General features: G+C 41.6%; 1 protein-coding gene across 2 annotated transcripts in view; it reads right to left on the bottom strand.

Moving 5' to 3' along the window:
* XIRP2 (xin actin binding repeat containing 2) overlaps positions 1-22,801 on the bottom strand; it is a 960,073-nt gene that overhangs the window by 331,192 nt on the left and 606,080 nt on the right. Inside the window, exon 1 of one of the 2 annotated variants that reach the window (XM_069225266.1) lies at positions 11,538-11,719. The exons of the other annotated variant lie outside the window; for it this stretch is intronic. The gene's annotated coding sequence lies outside the window, so the exon portion shown is untranslated. Of the gene's footprint in view, positions 1-11,537; positions 11,720-22,801 lie in introns of those variants that run through there. 2 annotated transcript variants of the gene reach the window in all.

Genomic DNA, 22,801 nt, shown 5'->3' with positions numbered 1-22,801 from the left:
TAAGGTGAAGGAATCTCAAAGATATTGTACAATCAAACACAGTGTTTGTCTTTGCTGATGAAGGCCAGGCGGGGCACATCTCTTCATATTTGTACCCCCATCACGAGTCATCCCCAAGTCAGTTTCTCCATTGTTAACATCATCCAAAGCCTCCCTGCCCATATTTGTATTTCTGGAACATGAGAGGATTCCATGTAAGAACTACAAGTTATTTTGCTGCCAGTGTCATGTTCGCAATCAGTTTCCAGTCCTGTTTAGTTACACATTTAATCTCTGGTGGCCATATATTTAGCACCAACCTTGTTGGGATGGATTATAAATGGATGCAAATCACTCCTTTAGTGTGGCTAAGGATGCCCATTCAGAAAGCCGTGAGCGTAGGGCATGCACACCATACATGCAGCACACCCCCCACCTGTCTGCATCCCCGCCAGCATAACCTATCAACAGTATCATACATGTGTTTCAGCTTTATAGCTGTAGCATACCATCCCGTCATTATCTTATTTAGTGTTCTTCTGTTATGTACACTGTTGCACAGCGAGGTTATATCCACCCACATTTTTTACATTGGGACATTAAAATCTGTTCTCCCATGGCTTTCTGCCACTGTTTCATGTTAGACCATTCAAATTACTTCTACACATACATCAACATCATGCAGATGCTAGAAATGAGACCCTTAGGCTCACTGCATGTGGCTAAGAGTTTTTCCCAAGCAATCAATGGCCTGGGTGACTTCTGCTTCGTTGTCAGGATGAAGGGCCAAATCTCACAGTTGGAAATAGTGAATATGGTATATTTTCCAGAGTTTATGGTTTTGCTAGGACTGGGGAAAAGGGACTGGGGTAAAGGTTTAATGTCAGTCCCCCGGAAACAGATCCCTGAGCATCCTTCACCCCCCTTCAGTCCAGTGGTCAAAGTCCTCATTAACAAGACCCAATGTAAAGTTTAGATTACCTAACAATAGCATGTAAGGTGAGGGGACGGAAATCAAAGGCTGTGCCTTCATAAGAGTGTAAGGACCCTCATTGATGGTTTTAGAAGATTGGAATGATAACAAACCTAAGGTCTTTCATGTTTTGGTAGCCATTGTACATCCCTAGGCACAATAATCATCACAGCTGCCTCCATGTGGATTCAGTGGTGTTCTATTTTGTAAAGGGACCACTCAAAGAAGATGCAGAGTTGAGAAGCTTAGTAGTATTTGTTAGTAGAGACCTGTGCTTTTTTACCTGCCCATACTATCAACCCCCTTCTGTAGGGTCCTCATCTCTGAGTCAGGAAGAATTACTGGAAGTGCCTAGAAATTTTACAGCAATCTCAGTAGCATGTTCTGTTTGACTACTTCTGCCACCCTACCCATGCAGGAGAGAAAAAGGCCATTCCACTTGTGCAGATCATTATTAGCAGCATGGATAAGGCAAGGGTAATTTGCTGCACACATTGAGCAGTGTATATGGGTGACATAAATCCCTTTGTATTTAATGTTCTTCTTGGCCAATTTGAAGGGCATGGCTGTGGGGAGCGTTGCTTTCACAGCTAGTAGTATGCCTACACTGAGTAGTTCGGATTTACTGAGGTTGACTTTGATGGCCAGAGAGCTTCTCGTAGGACTCTAAAACCTCCTTTGCCCTAAGGATTAAGTGATCCGGCTTTGTCAATGTGAGCAGAACATTGTCTGTGACTAGGTGAATGTTGTGTTGGTCATCCCAAAGGGCATTCTCATAATATCTTGGTGCCGTCAAAATATAGCTACCAACAATTTGAGTGACTATACAAATAAAAGTGGTGATAGGAAGCATCCCTGTCTTGTCTCTCCCATTAGTGGGAAAGACTCTGAGCACGACCGATTAAATAGTATTTTCTCAGTGGGTGAATGTTGCTTGCCGTTATCCACATAAGCATATTGGTGCCCCATCCAATCAACTCCAACACATGAAATAGGAAGATGCAGCTAACCTTGTCAAATTCCTTTCCAGCATTGAGAGAGAGGATTGCTATGGGGATTTTCATATTATTACCTTTTTCAATCAGGTGCAGAACTCTCTGAATATTATCTGCCACCTGCCTCTGTGGGATGAAACCAGATTGGTCAGGGTCTCCCGATAGGGCAAGTCTATTGGCCATCACCTTCATAAAAATCTTACTGTATGAATTCAAAAGCACAGATGGGCAATAAGATTTGCATGTGATTGTCGTTCATCTATTATGAATTAGGGTTATGTATGCCAGTTACATTGAGGGTACAACAGTTTGCACGTGCAAAAAGCAGTTGTATAGCGCCATCAACATGGGGATTAAGCTGAGTCCAAAATGTTTATAGAACAGATTGGAGTGCCTGTCTGGCTCAGGTGTCTTACTGGGATGCATGGCCGTAATTGCTTTCAGGACTCTTTCTCAGTTATCAGCTCCTCCAGGCTGGCTGCATTTGCTCTCGGTAAGTGCTTATGTTTAGCCTCTTTGACATTGATCTTCACCTTCTCCACATGTACCTAGACTTCTTCTTAACAAAGCGTATTTCATCTCACTATTCACACTGCCACTCACAATAAAGCCCTCCTCCACATCACACTCTCTTAAAGAATCCTCGGTCTCCTCTTCAGCACCTATGACTGACACAACATTCTTCTCCCACCTAGCCCTGTTACTCTTTCAGAGAGCCCTGCTACTAAAGTGTATGGTCCAACTCCATTCTGCCCTGCCACCTAAGTCTCCTACATTGTAGGCTGTAGTCCCTGTTTGTGAAGGGCAATGCATAAGTGTTGCCTATTAATTTGATACCCACTATGCATCCACTTCTGCCACAAGGGCTACGTGTCTTGAAAATTGACACGTTTCAGGCACTATTTTCCTCAGCCCCTGAATATATCAATGTTTTTTCTGTCCCCTCCTAGGCAATAGTAGGAAAGAGTGTACAGTAGAACTAGCAGGCTACTCATAGTGTCTATAAGGACACTTTCACAGTATATGTAGAAGTAACAATTAAATAGTTAATTGATGCAATTATATGGCTCAAGTGAGGGTGGCAAGTTCAATACATGGCTCCCACTGTTCACTTCTATGGACATCTAGAGTGACAGTAACTTAACCTGTTTCAAAGCATTTGGGCTCTTTCTTCTAAACTACAATGCATGCATCCACAGAACAACATTTCATACCTCCAGTTAGCCATTACTAGGGAGGAACAGTATAAGCAAATCAGACTGACTGTTAGAAATGGGGTCTTTGGTTGGCAGTCAGGCTACCCCCTGTTCAAGCAAGGACCCTCACTCTAGTCAGGGTAAAAGAGAATCACCCTCAGCTAACCCCTGCTTACCCCCTTGGTAGCTTGGCAGAGCAGTAGGCTTAACTTCGAAGTGATAGGTGTAAAGTATTTGTACCAACACACACAGTAACTTAATGAAAACACTACGTAGTGACACAACACCAGTTTAGAAGAATAGCAAATATGTATCTAAATATTATAAGACCAAAACAACAAGAATCCGACATACACAAGTCAAGTTATGAATTTTTAAAGATTAAACTAAAAAATAGTGCTTAGAAACAAAAATGCTTCGATGAGGTGTTAACACGGCGTCGTGAATGAGTCGTTCCCAACAAGCCGACACCAGCGGCGCCGGACACGGAGTCGTGTAGACCCCAAAGTACACTACCTTTGGTGAAGAGTGAAAACAAGTCGATGCGCGAAGTCGGGGATCGCGGCGTCGGTGCGAAACGTTGAATACACGCACTTCGAGTGGCGTCGGTCACGACGTGGTGCGGCGACTTCCACGGAGTCGCGGACTTCAGCGGGGCTGCAGCGGCGTCGGACCTGCGAAGAGCGTCGCGTTCCAGTGAAGGTCACGGCGTCGGGTGCAGGTGGCGTCCCCGGATTCAGCAGCGGCGTCGGTCCTAAGTCGCCCGAAGTCGATTTCCTTGGATTTCCACCAGTTTTCCTTTCAAGGGCCCAGGGACTGGATAGGGCACCACCCTTCAAAGCAGGAGTCTCTCCAGAGACTCCAGGTGCTGGCAGAGAGAAGTCTTTGCTGTCCCTGAGACTTCAAACAACAGGAGGCAAGCTCTAAATCAAGCCCTTGGAGATTTCTTCACAAGATGGAAGGCACACAAAGTCCAGTCTTTGCCCTCTTACTCTGGCAGAAGCAGCAACTGCAGGATGGCTCCACAAAGCACAGTCACAGGCAGGGCAGCACTTCTCCTCAGCTCTTCAGCTCTTCTCCAGGCAGAGATCCTCTTGTTTCCAGAAGTGTTCCTAAAGTCTGTGGTTTTGGGTGCCCTTCTTATACCCAATTTCTCCTTCGAAGTAGGCCTACTTCAAAGTAAAGTCTCTTTTGAATGTGAAATCCTGCCTTGCCCAGGCCAGGCCCCAGACACTCACCAGGGGGTCGGAGACTGCATTATGTGAGGACAGGCACAGCCCTTTCAGGTGTAAGTTACCACTTCTCCCCTCCCTCCTAGTACAGATGGCTCATCAGGAGATGCAGACTACACCCCAGCTCCTTTTGTGTCACTGTCTAGTGTGAGGTGCAACCAGCCCAACTGTCAAACTGACCCAGACAGGGAATCCACAAACAGGCAGAGTCACAGAAATGGTGTAAGCAAGAAAATGCTCACTTTCTAAAAGTGGCATTTTCAAACACACAATCTTAAAATCAACTTTACTAAAAGATGTATTTTTAAATTGTGAGCTTAGAGCCCCAAACTCCACATGTCCATCCGCTCCCAAAGGGAATCTACACTTTAATCAGATTTAAAGGTAGCCCCTATGTTAACCTATGAGAGGGACAGGCCTTGCAACAGTAAAAAATGAATTTAGCAATATTTCACTGTCAGGACATATAAACCACGTTACTATATCTCCTACCTTAACCATACACTGAACCCTGCCCTTGGGGCTACCTAGGGCCTACTTTTGGGGTGCCTTACATGTAAGAAAATGGAAGGTTTAGGCCTGGCAAGTGGGTACACTTGCCAAGTCGAATTTACAGTTAAAACTGCACACACAGACACTGCAGTGGCAGGTCTGAGACATGATTACAGAGCTACTTGTGTGGGTGGCACAGCCAGTGCTGCAGGCCCACTAGTAGCATTTGATTTACAGGCCCTGGGCATCTCTAGTGCACTTTATTTGCGACTTACTAGTAAATCAAATATGCCAATCATAGATAAACCAATCACATATAATTTACACAGAGAGCACATGCACTTTAGCACTGGTTAGCAGTGGTAAAGTGTTCAGAGTTCAAAAGCCAACAGCAACAGGTCAGAAAGAATTAGGAGGGAGGAGGCAAAAAGATTGGGGATGACCCTGCATAAGCAAAAACGTCCAACACTGACTATTTCTCCATACACAGTATCCAGCCTGAATGACTACTGTATTTTGGTTTTGGCAAGTGCATGGAATCACAAGCAGATACGTTTTGTATGTCATTAGGTATCATCAGTAAGGTTAAGCATTGTTCACTAGAAACAGAGAACAAGATAAAAGCATCTAAAGCCCCCTATCTGATGTCAAAAGCATATATGCGACAGAAAAGTTAAGCATTTATCTGTAAAGTACTGGAGATACAAGACAGAGTACACAAGGTATTGTTATGATTGGAAATACCAAGGTGTAACATAAAGAGATTTATTGAGAGAATATTTGACCATCAACAATTCTATGGAGCAATATCATATTAAATAGTCTATGGGTGATTGGCCCCAGCTGTGTTCAGTGTATGGCAGGGTTTCCTTTTGTACCACCAATTAAGTAATTAGTAACTTAGTAAAAGTCAAGCGACAAGGTGTGGTTTATTACTGCCTGAAAAAGAACCAATCACCCCATTGGCAGGCGTACAAGTTCAGTGGTACCAGGAGATAGTCTGAATAGCTAAATAAATACCTCCTGTGGCTACAAGAAGTTACTCTGTAGATATAACATTGAGAGGTGAGACTATGTAGATTAAAAACAAGGTATTTGATTGCCTTTACTAGGTGGTCTGTTTTGGTACATTTAGAGGTTAGGTGACTCTTGTATAGTCTGGTTAGTTGAAAAACATTAAAAATTTGCCAGGGACCATGTAGCGTACACCTCAGTAGTATGAAAGTGCATTGATAACAATATGTGAACTGGTGAGTAGAGTAATCTCTGCCTAAAGTTTACAACATTGTAAGAAGTTGTTTTTATTAGCAGAGACATATTTCAGAGGTGAAGGTCAATTTTTCATCCAAAGTAAATATTATATTTTTCAAATTAGAAGATGTTGGGTTGGAAGGATGAACAAATGTATGAAATGATCTCCCAAATAGAAGAGAATGGCCTTGTTTAATTGGAAGTAACTAGACATATTCCAGGTGTTCATAGATGCAAGCGAGTAAATGAAGCGTGAGATGTATATACATCTATTTGTGGTTGGCACTTGAATGACAGTCAACCAAAAGCATAGACCACAGAAGTGTTAAATTACTGTTAGCAGATAGAGCACAAGACCACCACACATAGGAGATTTGTAGTGCTTCAGCTGTGTGGATTCTGTTTAGTCTTATGTTTTGTTATCTTGACAACAAAGTATCAAAACCTGTTCCTAGAGATCAAATGTACATGAGCACTAAGGACACTCTGTTGAGGACAAGATGATCTAAGAAGTTGATCACTGTAAAAGGAAAGCTATGTATCAACTATTATCAATAGGTCACCCCATGTAATGTGGCAGGTGTTCTGTTTAGCATTCAGATAGCTAAAAATAGTTTAACAAAACTGTTTGAAGTTGTTAGCTTACTGATCTCTTTATTGTGTTAGATATTTTTGAACAAATGTTGTACATTTTCTGCTTTGAGGCAACTTGAGACCTTTGTTTGCTGGAATCATTCAGTGTTGAGACCTTGAACATTTGGAGAAAAGTCATTAATATTGCCTTGGGGAACAGATTACATGTAACCATGTTGGTTCTATAGAGTATATAACAAAGTCTCAAAAGAAGTATTATCTCTGAAAATGAAAGAGAGCATGTAATATGTAGTGTGGAAGAAGTCTTGGACTGTGAACTTTTGGAAAAAACAAAGACAGAAAATTATGTATTTGGCAGAGGATGGGTCTCAATCACCCACAAGCTTGCTTTACTGATTGATGGAAATTGATAAATAATGGATCCTCAAGTAGGGGGTTTCCATGATTTTTGGAAGTGTACTAGTTCAGCCTTTAGGAAATCTAATCATTAACAATTCTTCTTTATTGAAAGATGTTGCCATATTTTGTCCTAGTATACCATTTTGGAAGAGTAATGAAAGATCTCTCTTGCAATCTCTTCAAATGGGTTCTCTCTCCACCTTCCCTGCTGTTGGTCAAGTCTGAAGTTTTGAGAGTGATATAAAATAACAGTTATACTACAATCTGTAGTCTGCCTTTGCATTGTGGCTATGTTAATTCCTATTCTAATCACTGTACAATTCTACTGAACAAAGCAAAGACGTTGAATCTAGAATAGTGAAAAGAGCCATCACTTATCAAGTGGTGAGACAGGACTAACAGTAATAAGTTATTAGCCACATTTTATAGAACAGCTCATACGATGAACATTTCCTTATGATCAGTGTCAAATCCATTGGAAAACTATTCGTGTAGTGTCATAACACCAGGTCAACAAAGAACTGGTACAATTCTTTAAACAAGAAAACATAGGACAATATGTATCTCTAGATATAGTGATGATGATTCACTACTACAGGAAAACAATAATTGCAAAGTGCCACACTATCAGGATCAGAAAGAACCCACTGAGATATTCTTCCTAAAATAAAAAGGTAACAGTACAACAGATCAACAGAAGTGAGGCCAACAATGAAGTGTTGTGATTCCACTGCTTTTCTGCTGTGTCTGGAAAGGGGGTCAAGTAAAGGCTAATTCTGTATGAAATGTAACAATCAAGAAGCATTCTCAAAGGAAAACTAAATTGGGCATAGCTCTTCAAAATAGTAATCAAGCTATCACGCCAGCCACCTAAATGGTATTTCTTAGAGATAGAGGGATCTTGATGGAACTCAGCCAACAACATCAAATAAATGGTCTCCCAGGATTAAAATTTCAGAATCACCTGAACCTTGCACATATTTGAAAGCTGATTGTCAATTTTTTGAACTGGTAACAAACCAAGCATGTACAGGGTTAGTTATTTAGTATGATACTTGTAGTTTGTATTATCTTAGCGGTTTGCTGTATGGAGAAAGGAACCTATATGAAGCAGTGTCCCTAGAATGAAAACATGAGATGGAGGTGTTTTGACAGCTTGGTCTAGATGAATGAGATGCAATGCTCTGCAATGTTGACTTTAGCTCCAGAGATTAAGTCAAAAGAAGCTGGAATGGACAGATGGGTTCAAGGACCAGAATAAAAGAAAGGGCAGATGTAGAGAACAAGAGCAGCTGGAGGGATGGCAGGTAGCAGACAAATGATCTTTTGGATTTCAGTTCAGTCACACTACAATCATTGTCAAAATATTTCCCAGCTGTTTTTGGGTACATGGAAAGGCAGGCCATGTGGATCATTAGATTGGACTCCAAATGACATCTTCTAAACATGTCAGAACTTGTGCTCACTCTTGGGTGAAAAGGCACGCTGGGGTCCGTGGAATGAATGGTACCCTCGTAGATGGGAAGGAGCTCATTCCTAGATACAACACTGCTGGAGAGTCCATCCTCTAACAATTCACTAGATTCTCCTGTTGCCCCCGTGATACATCAGCTTCCACTTACATAGGTTACGAAGGCACTTCACCGCCTCTTGCTGCACCTTGGGGGGCACATTACCAGCATTGCCTTCTCAGTCCACCGCCACTCACCAGCTTCTGAAGCATTGACCTTCTACCACTCTGCGTCACCTGGAATAAGCCTCTGTCCTTCATCCAGTCTGCAGGCTCCTCCCTTTACTCTGGAGTGGAGGGACACTATGGTGATGGATCACTGCCTACATCATCTCCTACTTTCCTACATCAATGGAAGATGAATTCAAATGGGACTAGCAGTGGCTCCTAACTATAGGTGTAGAAGCATAGCAAGGGACAGACTACATGTCTGGATGTCCCCACCTCCACAAGTTTGTCAGGTGATAGTGGCCCCTAACCCCTAGGTACCAGGGCAGAATGAAACAGAAGAAATTGCACACGGCCGCAGATGAGACGATATATCAACCCCCACTTCTCTCAGTGATTAATTTGTAAAAGAATAAGTGACCGGGCACTTACATAAGTATAAATGGAACCGCTGTGATGTACTGCTTATGACCTCGCATATTACATCACTGATAATATCCAAAATCAGTGGAAGTACAAATTATACTAACGTTAGTTACGTATAACAGGTGAATTTCAGTTTTTTGTTTTGTTTTAAACCAGTTATTTATTAATACAAGCTCTATGGCGAACTCCCATTTAACCGTTGTTTTTTTCAGTGTATATGTATATATATATATGCATATAAATATATATATATATATATATACATACATATATATATATATATATATATATATATATACATACATATATATATGTTCATATCCCATGACTGTGTCTTTGAGAGTGAGTGAGGGTATGTGTATGTACGAGAAAGAACCAGAGAACATGCCAGAGACATTCGCTGGTCATTTGTTTGAATACAGGTAAAACCGGCTAACCTTGTAATCCTTCCGGGACTGATAAATTGCTTCCCTTCAGTTATGGAAATAGCTGTTAATAGTTGTCCATGAAACAGTAGAAGTATTTGACATATAACAATAATTTATACATTTTATACCACTTTTTTTTTTAGTTTCTCCGCAAATTGCTTCTACTGACCTTATGGTAATATCTGCATTTCGATTTGTCTAGACAACAGCTCACTCACTTCTTGCTAATGTAGCCATCATTAACAAAACAATATTGTGACATTTGGTGTGTATAGGTGCCCAATACTGATTCTTACGTTGTTTATTCGCTCACGTTAAAATCTATAATACACCCTAAGCTTGAAAAACATTCATTAAGGCATGCCTTTCTGTAGGATTGTGGTGTGTGGGGGCGTTCGAAAACCGCCACTATGGGAATCAGTCCAGTGCATTTCTGTTCTCGGAGCACCTGCGTGTTCCGTTCTATTATTAACTGGGGCTCAATAAGGGATAACGATGTAATTTACTCTAGAATCGACTGACTAACATGACTGATGTCTTCCAGGGTGAGCTGCAGGCTGAGAATCACAGAACAGCTGCAATCAATGAAAACGGCGGACATGCTGTCAGAGCTGCACGACGCCGAGTCCACAAGCGAGGAAGCACAGGCACTGTTCACTTCCACACCTGCAAACTCACTCGGTGCCACCGTGTGTCACTCCACATCGGCGTCCTTTGCAAGTCATCCTGTGACAATCCGATATCTCAGGGTGGAAGGGAAGGCGAACTGGGAACACCTCAGTACGTAACACGTGACACCGTCGAGAAAACCGAAAAAACACATCTCAAACACAGAAGTGCATTATTAATCAAATACAACAATTAAGGTCTTGAAGGGGTGGAAAACACAGCCACTGGCAAAGGCATGCGTGACCGTGCTGGTGGCATTCAGACTTCCTATAATCCATCAATGGTCAAATAAAGGCCATACGAGACAAAGTGGTATATTAATCAATTCGACAAAATCAAGTTTATGGACGCACAGCAGCACTAACGATCAAGGACTGTTTGCTGTTTTTGCACTTTTCCCCCATGGTCTGTAGCTGCACAGAGGCAATCACGTCACGTTCAGGCGTTTACATTCTCTGTACATTGACATGTTCAAGTGCATTATCTCCACAGGGCTAGCGCCGTTAAGAGCATACCGGGCAGTACTATGCTCCCTAAATACAATCTTACTAAATATTTGCACCTTTAGGAAATCACTCATGGTAAACCGACAAGTACACCCCGTCCTATCCGTTCTGAAGGGCGCAAGTAGCCGAAATTAATAATAGTACTACTAGAGACAGGCGCCAAAGAAACCCTTGTGCTTTTGAAAGATTCGATACAGCTCCGCGAACTATAGTCCACCTGTTTCGCACGCCGCCCACATACACAGCTGGAGAAGCCGCCGACAAGGACCCATAAAACAGCAATAAACTAAAAATCACAAAACCCGTGAAACGGTGCACCTGGTCTGAAGCTGTCACACACGGTGCCTCTTGCAGGCTGCGCGCATTAAATCCAGGCTCTAAAACGATATTTTGACTCTGCGTTTCGGATGCGCCAGTTGTTTGCAACTATGCGAGATCTCGAGCCGAAAGCATAATTACCCCTTGCTGCTACTGTATTTCAGAGAAGAAAATGAGGCCCTGTCAAACCCCGGCCATTATGAGGGCTATGCATTAAGAAGGAAAGGTAGGCTGCAACTTAAGGTTTTATATGCTATGGCTCCTATTTATTGACAACTAGCGTACTTAATTCCTAGCGACTAATGTAAATATATTATTTACTGTCGGAATGTACCACTATGTCCATTGAAAAAGCAAGCCAATAGGATAATTCACCAATACGCAAAGGATTGTTTGCTTACCTTATAAACCAAACGTTTAGCCGGATTTTTTTTTTTTAATAAACTTTCAGTATCGCAAAGGAAAATCCTCCACAGCAGTCCGTATTTTTTTGTTTTTCCTTTTTATGGGGGTGCTGCAGCATGTCCAGTTCCCTAAAATGTAGCAGTCCGGTGGAGACCAGCTCCACTCTAACGTCCTTCTCTCCACTGAAGACAGTGACAGCTGATTTTATTTTAGCAAGCATGTAAAAGGTGGAACTTGGCAACTATTTTTAGGGACTGAGGCCTGTAAGCTCCCTGGTTGAGTCAACTACTGCTTCTAGAAGCTGGTCTCGAGAGGCCCGCTGCAAAATGAATCTGCACATTCAGGCCTTGTCAATCCGCACACAGATCACGAATGTGTTGTCATTATGATTCAGCAAAATGTTTCATTATTCTCTATAAAATGGAGAGCCACATGATATATGCACAGAGGATAGATACTAAGACTGACAGGTGATTATCAATCACTGAAACTTTTTTCAACTCGCCCAAGTGTTCTTTTTTACTAGCACGCCTACTATTTCAACATACTGAAAAAGACGGCTGGCTGGAAAGACATGACATCATTATCTCTTCATGAGGTCTTCCATAATGTGCTCATTGCTCAGAGTGTTGTGTAAGAACGTGCACCGCACGATCGAATGAAAGAAATCCATCGGTGTTCCTCAGCGAAAATGTATTTGCACACATATACCTCTTCCCACCCCTCCCAACCATTACCTGTTCACATTGCTCCTACCTCCATAGGGAGGGCTGTCAGCACCCTCAAGCAAAGGACCCCTTTCAAAGCTCCATAAATACTTTAAAATGAGATGTTTTGCCTCACCCATCCATAGGACGCACCTTCACACGAGCCCCTGCACAAGGCAGTTCTATCCTAACATTAGACTGTACTCTAACTTGTAACCACCTGTGGTGTGTTCAAAGTTCTGTATTTGCTTTACTCAGGATGGTTGCAGCTCCACTAAAGTACCACTGCATGCACTCCCTGGAGTGGGGACTGATAGGATGGCTCATTTACCCCCCCCCCTTCTTTCCTCTCCACTGTGTGTATATTCCCAGTGCAGGTGATGGTGGAGTGTAAGATATACAGTATACTGGGACGAGGAAGGAAGAATCGAGGTAAATGAGATTACCAGTAAGTAATCCAGCCAACATGTGATTATAAGATGTAAACATTTGAAACCAGATGTAAAGAGGCAGCTGGGTGTATGAATAATCATGAGAGAGTTTCAATTTCTAAAATATAGTGCATGGTGGGTTTTGTTTTTATTACTTTGATTACTCACCACAACATTCAATTTTTCAGCATTTCCAAATCTCGAAGTCCGATTTCTCAATACTAGTGATTGTTGTGCTTCTTTAAGAGCCAAGCGTGTGTGACTAAAAAGCAAAAAACTAACAGGGCCGGCCTAGTGTTCATAGGCCTAGAGCCACTGTGTGTCCACGATGCTGTGCTAAAAAGTCATGAAATCTGGAAGCTAATTTTTGAGCTTTTTGTCTGTTTTTAGGTTGAGTACACAAGTGCTTTGACCTGTTGTAAGTATTGTGGGCTTTTAACCATGCCTATGGTACGCCCATCACTTTCACTCATTCATGGGCTTGCCTTTCAAAAATACCTTGATGTCATTGGTAAATGCTTTATGTTTGTCCCACCTTGGGGTGGTTTGGTTATCGCCTTGCAGACTGACCTTTTACATAGATAATTGCATGATTGCCGATATACTTCAGAATGGGGAACTACTTTTCTTCTTTTGTCTCTCCCCTTCGTGCTGCTTGGCGGCCATGGTGCTCACAGCGCCACAAGCCCAGAACAGCGCAAACTCCCTCAGCTGTATAGATAATTTTGTGTTTGCTATTTGTTTTCTGCTTTGTTCAGTCCCATCATGGAAGCACAATCACATGCACGCACTTTAATTGCACACAGTGTTAATCTTTTCTTTTGTATCACCCCTTTGTGCTGCATGGTGACCATGGTGCTCATAGCGCAAACAGTGCAGAACAGTGCAAACTCCTTCGGTGACATAGACGATTTTGTGTTTGCTATTTATGTTGTCTGCTTTGTTCAGTCCCAAAATGAAAGCACGATCACGTGCATGCACGTTGACTGCATGCAGCTTTTATCTAAATGTTTACAAGTTACAGCCTTGTTCTGCTGCGCCTGCAAAATGCACCAGGAAAGCAAAATGCACTACGCCTGCACGGTGCTGTCACGTTACGGTCAAGGGAGTTTACATCAGGATTCCAGGCACGCCAGACTGCAACTGCGTGGTGAGATCACCAACGTACCATTTTGCCGGGGCTTGAATATGAGGTGCAGGGAGGTGTATGGAGCTTCATTCCTGCGGATTTTCAGATCCCTGACATCTTTTCATAAGGAGGTAATGCTTGGTGCCTGTTATCATGCCACACTGATGGTTGCTGAGTCCAAAAAGGTCACCGGTTTAAAAGTTGGCGGGCTATGTTTGTTATAGTTTGACATGGAATATGTCTCTTACTGTGCACAGGAAACTCCCTGCACAGACAGAACTGACACCACCCACCAGGACACATGTCCTTGTGTGTCATACCAAGTCTTGTTCATAACCACTGGTGCATACAGCTACCAGAGTAGCTTTTGGGTTCCGAATGTGATTTGCGGCAGTGCTTCTCTTTAACCACAGCTTCTGTGATTTAATCACATTGTCTACATTTAGGGCGCTCCACAGACCCCCAAGGTGCCGAAAAATTAGAGGCTGGTTAGGGACCGCCCCTTTTATCTTTGTAGCAAGGGCAAAAAACCGACCCATTTCTGATGCATGTCATTTCTGGTGTTGGCAATCATTAGCAGCATGCCAACACTAAGCACTTGGCGCATGTTGGTCAAAATATAAATACCTTTAGGTTTACTCTATGCTACAATGTATCAGGTCACTTTTAAAAGAGGAAAGTGCCCCATCTGCACTGGCTAGTGTGGTTGGAGAAAGATCGTCTGTCAAACGTGACGTTTTCTTTCACACTTATTCAACTTTCATCGGTTGAGTTTCTGCTGGAAGATCCATTTAGGAATTTACAACACCAGCAGCTCTACCTCAAGCAAATGGGAGACCCATTGCATTGCAAATGCTTGTCTGTAGTTTGGGTTGAGTATTTTTTCTTGGGGGGGCACCTGTTTTTTGTCAAGTTTTTATAACACTAATAGTGAGTAACATTATGTAATTCACTGTTAGCGTAATAAAAATGGAGTACAATTAATAAGCTGGAATATACTCTTCCATGGCAGCTGAGGTAAGTAAAAAATGCTTTGAAATATATGTTGTGGCAATGCTTGCGTGTGAGAATTTGTTTATGTGAGAGAAAGTGTATGTAAGTATGAATTTGGGTGTATATGTAAGTATGAGTGTGTGTGACAGAAAGTGGAGGTCCAAAGGCATGTGATGTCACTTCCGCTACCCCGTTCATTTTGGTGAATTTATGTCAATGCTTATATGCAAGGTTAGTAAAGTCGTTCTAGTGAGTTAATACACTTGAACAATGAACTATAACATCCGCAGGATGGATGCGAAAAACACAAACAGACTCTTAACTTGGCATTTACATGCCAGGAGGACATACATTCGATGCATCCCTGGCATAAGTGGGTTCCGGAAAAGTGTCACTTGATCAGAAAATTACCTGACTACTCAAGGCTAATGGGAGGTGAGAACAGAAACAAGCAGTACTTTATCACTTCTAAGTGCATGACTCAGTACCAGGGTGGTCTTTTTCCATCAAGATACATGGTGCATTCAAGCTTAAAATTAATTCTGCGAATAACAGGTAATCAAAGAGAGCTTTCCTGCCCAATGGCACTCATTTCAGAGCTACATTCTGAGCAAAGTGAAGCCTGGAAATCAAAGACAGAGAGAGCCTGCACAGAAGACATTTCCATAATACAGATGAGACATGGTGTGTGTGCCTGCAATTAGACATGATGTTTTGATCAAATCAAGAGTCCAGAGGGCTTACTTGGAGCTTAATAAAGCAGCTAGTGAAACCAGCTTGCACCTTAGACCTACGGGACATTTTATTATCCATCAGACAGACCAAATTAGACTACTTGGTGTCAAGAAATCGACCAGTTTCCCTACTGATACTTAGAAATCTCACAGTTAATAGGGTAGGCTCTTTGAACACGGGTGTTTTTGATTTTTTACTGAAGATATGCAGGGTAGGCAATACTCAGATCGTTTCAGCATCTTGTGCTTAGCCCTTTGATGGCTGTTTGGGTTTGTTTCACTTTCAGTTCAGTTAAAGTGGATCCTTCCCATTCTGGATCATAGTTACTGGACTGTAATATAATGAGCAACAAGCTTTTGAAGGTATACAGGGCAAGAGTCCCCATGTTTTGTGCGTGATGCAGAAGTCATTGAACGTAATATGCCGCCCCCCTGAAAGCCAGTGAAGGGCCTTCTGGCTGAGGTTAATATGATTTGCAGCCATTAGGATGCAACAGATACTTGCAACTTATTCTAATTCAATCAGAGGTTTTCTAGTTCCACCTTGGTTTCATATGCACACAATGTGGTGAATTAATCTAGATAGGACATGACCAGTGCCAGTTTTTAGCCTTGTGAATAGATTGCCAAAGGGGCAGGCCTTGTACAGCACTGAAATATTCAGGAAGGTATTGCTAACCACATCCTTGTTTGGAAAGAGTAAGGAAAGGAAGACATTTACGCAAAATCCATATTCACACATACTGCTGACCTGCTCTGGGGTCCACCCAGCATTAAAGGGCAATTTATGTGGTCACACCCTGGTTAGGGCCGACCATTAGATTTGTCATTTTTGATCAATTGAGATGTACAAAGTTCTCTATCCAGAGACAGTTATGCCAGAGTTAGTTGCTCGTGTTTTGCAACAAACCATGTTTGATACCTAACTCAAATGTATTGGAATGTTTTTTTTTATTTTTAAGTATAGGTTTTTATTTGCATTTTTACATCATGAAGACAATATAGGACAGATCAGCATGACGAACATCAGTATGCATGATAAATACATTCAGCAACAAGTGTGAACCATCCCACCCGCTCCCCTGCATCTTACATCCTGATGATCCCACAGCACTGTCAGTGGTTAATCATGTTGAATTGCCAGGACCACCCCTTCAAGTTCAACCTACATTCACTGGAATGTTGATGGCAAACACCAGATTGTTTTTGGTTCTCATTTCACCAATAATCTTCTGTGGATGTTCAAAAGAGGTGGAAATAGCCAAGAGCCTTAGCCATCTCCCAAATGATACCCTCCTGTGAAAACTTCGAGGATCCGATTCAGAGATTTTAACTTTGTATGGACTGGAACATTACTCTTAAATGCTTATGGACAAAGCAGCAATCCCCCGATGAATGTTTAATTGATGATGATGGTGATCAAAAAGCATTCATAAAGCGATTATCCAAAAAGTTTGCCATGGCACTAACCGACAAACGAGGAGACCTGCAAAGCGTAGAGGGCAAATCATGATGGTAAGCGATGAGTAATCAAGGCTTTACGAAAGGTTAGGAAGTTAGGCTGCGTGCAAAGAATAAGAGAGGGTGAGCTCCAGTATTTAGGACTGATATCAAAAGAGTCACGATCTCTGGTACAATGGCTCTAGGTAACTGGTGGTCGGATTGAAGAGATGGAGTAGATTGGTAGGGACGAAGTAACTCTTTAAGAAGTTTGTCCAAAACTCCTGCCTTGTACCAATACTCCAGGATCAAAACTCTTGAGAAATCCAAGTATACATCCTCAGCAGATCCTGGATTCTCAAAGGGAAAGCTTCATTTCTACTTTGTTCTGCAAACGTTTGCGAATCCCAAATTGTTGTTTCTTTGCACAAAGTTAGTATTGTTGACTGAATTATGAATAACAAGTTTAGAAAATGAGCCGCACTCTGTGCAACCAACCTAGGGTGTCCCCATGGAAAACAGGCTGAACTGCTTTAGGTGCCTTACAGTTTTTTATTATTCAAAAGTGAACGACAACTATATTGTCAAAAATAATGCATGCATTTTCTCATGCGATGGGGAGGCAGTTTACAATGGTGCCGAAGAAGGCAGTATTTGTACAGAGTATTGCAAAAATAGATTTATTTGTTGCATGGTACAGGGCCTGTGAGTTCAGTCGCAATCAATGTGATTTTTACGACTCTCCGTTACAACTGAGGAGGGACTAATTTGAGTTTACAGCCAGACATAGATATCAAGTGTGAGTCGCAGCATTCCCAGAAAGGAATTTATGGGGCCACCTGTAAAATGCTTAAACAGCAGACTTTTTACTGCTTACGTCTTTCAACACTAAACATATCCCGATTTCAGATTTCATCTATGACCAGGATACACACTGTGATCTCTGGTGAATTAGCGAGATAATACACCATTTCTCCCACTCACAGTTATTGCTATGAAGGATAGTTGTACAAATCTGGATGTACTTTCACTGTGAGTACCATGACTCTTAACATTTTAGCACAATATATGTTTCGTTTATTGCTGTGCTGAGATGGGACTGCTCCCCTGAAGTACAGCCAGGAGTCATGTCAGGGTAAAAAGCGCTATAATAATGCATTTGCAACTGAAAACAATTACGACACACGTCAAAGACCAGAGGAGGAGAGGATCCGGCTGTGAGCTTTGGTTGTCGGCTTTTAAGCCACTAGAACAAAGCTGTAAATGAGGCTTCCCTCCTTATCACGTTGTGAACACCTGAGGCCGCATGGAGTCAAACGCGCACTAATGTCATCTGCACGGGTCCATCTGATGCATACCTGGGCGGTGCACCACATTGTGCAGGCAGAAACTTGCTTCTGCAGCAGAGAACAATGTATTGTTTCCAGTGCAGGCACAAATTTGCTTCTGCACCAGGGAAAAATGCAGTCCCCAGTGCAGACACAAACCTGAATCTGTACCAGAGAAAACATGCACTGTCCCCAGTGCAGGCACAAACTTGAATCTGCACCAGGGAACAATGCACAATCCCCAGTGCAGGCACAAACCTGAAAATGTACCGTGGGAAAATGAACTGTTCCCAGTGCAGGCACAAACTTGCATCTGCATCTGCACCAGGGAACAATGCACAGTCCCCAGTGCAGGCACAAACCTGAATCTGTACAAGAGAAAAATGCACAGTCCCCAGTGCAGGCACAAACTTGCATCTGCACCAGAGAACAATGCCCAGTCCCCAATGCAGCCACAAACTTGCATCTGCACCAGGGTACAATGCACAGTCCCCAGTGCAGGCACAAACCTGAATCTGTACCAGAGACAAATGCACTGTCCCCAGTGCAGACACAAACTTGCATCTGCACCAGGGAACAATGCACAGTCCCCAGTGCAGGCACAAACCTGAATCTGTACCAGAGACAAATGCACTGTCCCCAGTGCAGACACAAACTTGCATCTGCACCAGGGAACAATGCACAGTCCCCAGTGCAGGCACAAACCTGCACTAGCGAAAAATGCGCAGTCCACAGTGCAGGCACAATCCAGCACATGCACCAGGGATGGTACAGCAATTAAGGTGGGCCGGCAGTTTGAAAGCGCTGTTTTAATAACGTTATTCAATCAAGTATTGATGACCTACAGCAACTGGCTACAACGCATAAATGTTTCGTTTTCACAAAAAGGAAATCAAGATATATAATATCAATGATTCACTTTGTAGAATTTACACATATTAAAGGGGTATTAAAATATCAAGTGAGAAAGGATAACATGTGTTGGAACTATCAAGACCGTAGCACTATCCAATTCCAGAGGAAGATGAAAGGTCGCAGATGTGGAAATGGCGACAACAGAAGACCCCGAGGAGAGGCCTTCGCCATTCTTCCAGACTCTTTATGAGTAGGTTTAGAATAGTAGTCAGATCTTTTCAAATGCTTGCATTTTATGATACCTAATAGCTGCCAGTCTCTCCGTGGCATAACGCTTCCAACCTTCACTTATCATTGGGCTAATAGGAGAGGAGGTTCATATTTCCAACAATGCGCCATATTGAGCCTGGTAGCTAACAACCGGTGTGTGACCAGTTTCTCCATCTGTGTTGTCATTAGGTAGATGCTATGTTTTCCTGGAGCCCCCAAAGAGTAAAACAGTAGGGCCTAAAGGAAAATCCAAACACCGTCATTGCGTTAATACGTGATCATATTTTATTGCAGTTTAGCTAGGCATGTATACAAGACCAGCCACCACACATGTGCTGTGGGCTAATAGAACCAGACCCCACATATTACTGATCGGAGCTATCAAACATTGCCCTTAGTGTGGGTGGGTAAAGTACCACCTGGTTATTATTTTGTATGCATTTTATTTGTGTTGGATACACACAAAGGAAAGGAAAGTTCAGCCCTTTACAAATGTCTACCCATGTTTCTTTCAGTTTCCCAATTGGATATGCAAGTTGTTTCTGAATTATTTATTAGGGAGTTTAGACTAGAGATGACCTTCCTCGATCACCTGTTATGAATCATTCATTCTATTCTACTGGGGTTGTATCCCTCTCCCTGCCTCTCTCACTTGTCCATTATTCCCCAGTGTAACAGTTGAGTTCAACAGGATTTATTTGCAGGAGTAACGTTGAATGTTGCAATACATGTTCCTTGCTTCACACTTCGGCATCCTCTACCAGGGTCACTACTAAAGGTGCCCTATGGAAGTTCAACCTACCAAACCCTGGTTTAAAGGCTTGTTTATGAAGCAGTGGTGTTATTGGGGAAGGAAATGTTGTGGCCTTAGTGTGTTTGGTTATTTGGTTGCAATATTCTAGTAAAAGAGTCACATCAGAGGGCTCCACAGTTTTGTGGGATTTATACTTGTAAGGCTGGGGCAAAATGTAGTGTAGTGGGACTAGAGTACAATCTTGTTTTCGGAGCACCCATTGGTTCAAGAAGAGAGGCGATCCTATTCGAGCAATGGTAGCAATTGTGTTGCATAAATGTAATGTTCAATGTTGGAAAAACTCAGGCCACAAGCTCATGTATGTCACAACAAAGTGGACCTAGCGACTCCTGGACTTTTTTTTTGCACTTTACAAAATCAATGGGACCTATTTGCAAACAGCATTCTGAAGTAGGTATCTGCACACATATGTATATATTTTAGTAGTAAATATAGGAAAGATTAGTGGGAGTGGCAGGAAAATTGAAAATTCGTACTCCTAAATGGGAAGAGCTCAGGGAGGGGCTTAAAATAATAAAAGCACACAGTGACAAAAGAGTAAGGCCATTGATATTCACAAACTACACTTCTAAAATTACTACAGCCCTAAATGTGTTAAAACAGACTCAACTGTTCTCCAGCTTAGGCTTAGAGTAAGTCGAACACCACGGTTGGTGAGCCACTGCTACTGCAACACAATCCAATTGAAAACAACAGAGGCAGAGAAGTAAAATAACACTCCATAGAAGCAAATGTAAAATACATAATTTAGAAAACAGTGCTGCATAATTTGGTCCTCCATGCTGCAAGATCTTAGCAGCCTCAACAAAGGTACAGCTCTGCAGAGTGATTGGGGCATTCATTAGGAAGATGAAATCCATGAAAACTATGAAACCATTCCTATATTTCACAGTTCGCTGAGAAATGTAAGCATTTATACCACTGTATTTTGTGAAATAAAAGCAATCAAACATATACGTATGCATATATATATATATACACAAATATATATATGCGTGAGTCTTTAAAAAATATTATAAATTGATTTTTTTATCTTAAAATTTAGCGTACAAACGTTTACTTTTTTATTTGTTTATTCAAAATGAAAGTAATTAAAATACATTAAATACACTGTTAACAAAGCTAATAAATACTTAATAAAAAAAAATATTAGTGATGGAAAGTTTTTTCTGAAAAAATTGTTTAAAAATATTATTTCTAAATTATATTAATACATTAAAATTATTTATTAAACACAACTTGGTGAGTTAATGTTCTGTAACATTTTATTTTATTTGCTTAAGGTTAAAAATAAATAGTTAACATTCATTTACATTTATATTTTACATAAAAATATGTTTTAAAAAAATTAATACACTTTAATAATTCACTGTATTCCTTCTCATGGAGAGATCTCCACCACAGTGGTGGAGACCTCTACATGTGAGTGCAAATTTCTCAAGTTAATTTTAAATCCTGTTGTAGGATGCTCCACACCCTGATTTAAGGGGTCGAGACATGTAGATCCACACCTAGGTGTAAATCTACACTGCAAAATAGTGAATAGCCAAAATGTTTAGAGGTATACCTAGATGTAGTAAATAGACTTGCGAACACAAATACAGATTTATATTTACCTTTGTGAATATGTCCCAATGAATTTCTTTTGTATTTGAGTTATGACATGTGTGGAAAACTTCAGCGGTCATTTGTTTGTGCTGCATGGACATTCTGTTAGGAAATTTATGTTATGCTCTTAATTCTACATTGCTATGATATTTTGAGCTTTGTGCAACTATAAAAATCTTTAAGTAGAACATGAAGATTGAGGGGGCATTATATTGAATTAAATTTGTTGAACAGAGAAGGTGCACACGTGAGTATTTTATAGAGCTTACCATCCATCTAAGCTTATTATCTAAAAGCAGGTCTTAAAAGGCATACCATGGATCTGAAATTCCCATTCACTGTGACTTGCCAAGATTGAGTTTAAACCTACAACTTGTTAGAAACTAAACAGTCGGTCTAGTATGATCAGCTGCAATGTACTTGATTCAGTCAAAACGCAAAGAAGGTTGTCGATGAACAGCTGTAGTGAAATGTGTGTTTTGACAACTGACTTCGTGATGCACCACTTTGCACCTGGCTTAGCTGTACAGTGTTTACCAGTTACAGATTCCATTTTGTATTCAGTTTAGCCTTAGCTTCATTCTGCCTATTGACGATATCTTAGCATTGGACACTGCCATGTTAAAGGCTGCAAGTGATTTTCCATGTTGTACACTGTGCATTCTGTCTTGTTTTCGTTTCTTCCCACCAAGGGATTTGGTTGATAAGAATGTACTCAGACAGCAGGGAATGGCCTTGCTTTGACTTGACGTCTTGGGTTTGTGGCCAAATCCCAACATGTTATTTTCAAAGCTTACCTAAACTAGCCTATATTACAGACCACAGAGGGTAACCCAAGAACCCAAAATGGGCTGGGTGGAAATTATCAAAAGACTACAATGCCCACTCGGGAAACAAACCTATTAATAGAAGGCGGCATAACAAAAACAATGTAGCAAACACATAATTTAT

Source organism: Pleurodeles waltl, chromosome 3_1 (assembly GCF_031143425.1).
Source record: "Pleurodeles waltl isolate 20211129_DDA chromosome 3_1, aPleWal1.hap1.20221129, whole genome shotgun sequence".
NCBI classification, from domain to species: Eukaryota; Metazoa; Chordata; class Amphibia; order Caudata; family Salamandridae; genus Pleurodeles; species Pleurodeles waltl.
This window is presented reverse-complemented; position numbering and strand designations above follow the sequence as displayed.